Source organism: Phascolarctos cinereus, unplaced genomic scaffold (genome assembly GCF_003287225.1).
Source record: "Phascolarctos cinereus isolate Bilbo 61053 unplaced genomic scaffold, phaCin_HiC Scaffold_2;HRSCAF=192, whole genome shotgun sequence".
In the NCBI taxonomy this organism is placed as follows: domain Eukaryota; kingdom Metazoa; phylum Chordata; class Mammalia; order Diprotodontia; family Phascolarctidae; genus Phascolarctos; species Phascolarctos cinereus.
In genome coordinates, this window is record NW_027555625.1 from 221,234,133 (window position 1) to 221,238,014 (window position 3,882).

A 3,882-nucleotide genomic window follows, 5' to 3' on the forward strand; every position below is an offset into this window, starting at 1 on the left:
TGCCCAGGAGCCCCGCCCCCTGCCTTACCCCACCCCCTCCTACCCCCGACCCAGAGTGCGCGCAGTCCCGCAGAGCGGAGAGTGAGGCTCGCGTCGCTCGCGCGCGCACGCGCGCCGCTCGGAATTCCAGCTCTCCCGGCTCCCCCCCACCCCCACCTCCGCCACCCTCCCCTAGCACGTCGTTTGTCTCTTAGCCCCATAGTCTGAGCACGTGCTCTTAACTCTGGTCTGCAGTCGTGGGGTGGGGTAGGAATCTCTTCCCTTTCCAAAGGGCTATATCATTCTGTGCTTATCTTCATCAGTCATTCAAACGGCAAGCATTTAGTATGGACTAAGAAGTGCAGTTTCTACCCGTTACAATCGCATAGTGCGAAACCCTGGTGAATAGATAGGGGACTATTTATGCCCATTTTACAGATGAGAAAACAAATTGTAGTTTCAGTCAATCAATAAACATTTATTAAGTGCCTACTGTGTGCCAGGCACTGTGTAATCGCTGGGGATACAAAGAGTCAGACAGTCCTTGGCCTCAAGGAGCTTACAATCTAAGGGATCAGATGTAAAATGTTCTATTTGGCATTTAAAGCCCCTCACAGAGGTGGAACTGTTGCATGTTACAGCAGGCAAACAAATAGGTATAAAGTAAGCCATGTACAGAATAGGTAAAAGAGGAGGAAAGCACCGGAAATAAAGCTTCCTGTAGAAGGTGGGATTTTGGTTGGCACTTAAAGGAAGCTTGGGAGGTCAGTAGTCAGAGGGGAGGAGGAAAGAGGGAGAGTTTCTCAAGTACAAACTTGATTTTCTTTCTTTTTTTTTTGGCCTTGGTAGTGGGCTGTTAGTAAATGTTTATGGAAGTGGATAGGCCCATCATAGACCTGCAGTAAGGAAGATCTGAGTTCACATATGACCTCAAACACTTACTAGATTCGTTAACATCTGCCTCAGTTTCCTCAAGTGTAAAATGGGGATGATGATACCATCTACCTTGCAGGGTTGTTGTGAGGATCAGATGAAGATATTTGTAAAGTGCTTATCATACTGCCTAGAGCATGGTGTTTAAAAAAATGCTTATTGCCTTCCTCCCAGAACTTTGTGTATATTCTCTCCCCCTCCCCCCCAATAAATGCTTGGATGAACTCATAGAGCTTCAACGGATCTGTTTGCCTGGAGTCATCCTGCCTGTTGCTCATGTGGTAGAAAAGTCCTGGAATTGTAGCCCTAGAGACATACTATGCCTCAGAAGTCATTTTAAAGACAAGGAAACTGAGACCCAGGAAGGTTATATAAATTGTCTGAGGTAGTACGGTGGGGGTGGGGGTGGGGGGCCGAGGGGTGGGGACAAAGGCACAATTTGAACCCAGTGCTTGGATTCTTTAAGACCAGGGTTCTTTGTCTTACTTGAAAATGTCTTGACCTATCTAGCTTTCTTATTACATAATCATGCTTCAAGTCTTTACTGCCAGACTTGGACCAGATTCTCTCTGGGACAGAGTCAGAAAACTCCCTTAAGAATCTGTTCAGTGACCTGGGATCTGTTCCAGCCCCAGTCCCATCGATTTTATTCCCTCTCTCCCCACCCCACCCCCAGCCTCAGCATAAATAGAGGAGAGAGGGCAGAGAGGAAGAGAAATGTGCCCATGTGCAGTTTTCTCTCCCCCCAAGAAAAGATGATGACAACTTATGTCAGAAATATATGGAAGTGGTACATCGGCTTACACGTGACCTGTGCATAGACAATGATACATATCCAGTCAGTTGTTGTCTTGTCCTTTCTGCCTTCACTACATTTCTCATCATTGTTCCCTTCTTTGTACTCTCACAAACACAACTCTGATGTAGGCTTTCAAATCACCCCATTCATGTCTGGACTACAGCTTTGTTGTTGGGTTGTTCAGTAGTGTTCCACTCTATGTGCTGCACCAGTTTTGCTCCTGAAATAAGACTGTGGGAACACTAGCTAGCCTGGCTATTGTTAGCCAAGATTAGACAGGGAACTATTTAGTCCAGCAAGCCCCAACTTCTACTAATGGAATTTTGGAATATTCCATCCTCTTCTATTCTATAAACATTTATTAAATACCTATTTATGTACAGAACACTTTTCCTGGCCTGAAGTGTATACAAAATTTAGATAAAACAACTATCCTTGCCCTCATAATGTTGTTCAGTCTTGTCAACTCTTCATGATTCCACCTGGGGTTTTCTTGACAAAGATACTGGCGTGGTTTGCCATTTCTTTATCCAATGTGTCCCCATTTTACAGATGAGGAACTGAGCAAATAGGGCTATGTGACTTGGCCAAAGTCACATAGCTAGTAAGTTTTTGAGGGCACATTTGAACTCAGATCTTACTGGCTCCAAGCCCATTGAATCCATCCTTCACTCTGCTGCCAAAGGAACTTTCCTAAAGTGTAGCTCTGACCATGTCCCTGCCCACTCAAATTCCCGTGGCTTTCTTTACCTCCAGGATCAGATGTAAACTGTTCTATTTGGCATTTAAAGTCCTTCACAGAGGTGGAACTAAGTTTGTAGAGTAGTAGGAAGAGGTTCAGCCAAGCTTCCTCCACAAAGATCCGGAAAACTCACTATACCAAGTCCTGGTCATGAAATCTAAGAAAAAAACCCTGAGTGATTTTTTCCTGCCTAGGTTTGCATAGGGAGACAGATAGAGAGGTATGCAGATACTGGGACGGGGTCTAGCCAGCAGAGCATTCCAGTGCAATCTCTCACAATCTCTCAGATTTTTCACAGAGGGGCCTAAATTTCAGGAACTGGTGCTACCTGGCAGCTCTATCACTCATATCCCAGTTCTGGGTCAGAGATTCAAAATGGACTAAGGAGGGAGAAGGCATCTAGGGCTGGTATTCCCTGGTGAGGAGTGGTCAAGGGGCTTAGGCTGTGTTCTTTGAAAGGAGCAATGGCTAAGTGGCTCCGACCCCAGGGGTTGAGTGTATGTGTGTGGGGGTGGGAGAATGGGGAGAAGGCAGGGTGCCTCAGTTCTAGCTTCCAGCTCAGTCTGCAGCCTGCAGCCTGCAGCAGAATAATCAGAGCAGAAATTCCAGACCAAAGGATAGCCTGCAGTTCTATCCTTTTGAACCAGCAGAGCTTTCCAGCTGACTAAGGGTGGTTGAGTCCAGGGACAGTCTGTTGGAACTCTGACTGAGCCAAGCTCACAGGCATATTACTCAGATCCAAATCCAGGTCAAGAACTTGCAGGGTTCAGACCAGGAGGATAACAATCAGACTTTGCCCTGGATCCATCCACTTAGGGAACACTGAAAGCTTGCTGTTCCCCAGAGTGAGCTGTCTTGGAAATCTTGGAATTGACACAACACTCAGTGCCTCCAAGAAAGTAGCAGTAGGACCAGCCCAGGCATCTCCTCTAGAAATGAACAGAGCTCAGCCCTAACATCAAGTCCAAAGTCAGGAAGTAGGATGGAAGAATAGCAAACAAAAAGAAATCTCAAACATAAAAAGCTATTATGGTGACAGGGACGCTCAAGATGGAAACACAGAAGAGAATGACTCCAAATCAACAAAAGCGAAGACTCAAAGTAAAACATAGGTTGGGTATAAATTCAACTAGAATTCCTGGGAGAGAGCTGAAGCAAAAATTTTTAAAAATAGTATTTTATTTTTTCCAATTACATATAAAGACCATTTTTAACATTTATTTAAAAAAAATTTGAGTTCCAAATTTTCTTCCTCCTTGCTTCTTCACCCTCCCTAAAAGGTTAAGCAATTTTATATAAGTTGTATATGGAAGCAAGAATTTTAAAAGGAGTTAAAACGTTTTTATAAATGAAATAGAGACTATAGAAAAAATGGGGAAAGAACTGAGAGCTCTGGAAGAAAGAATTGGAAAGGAAATTAACAGCTTGG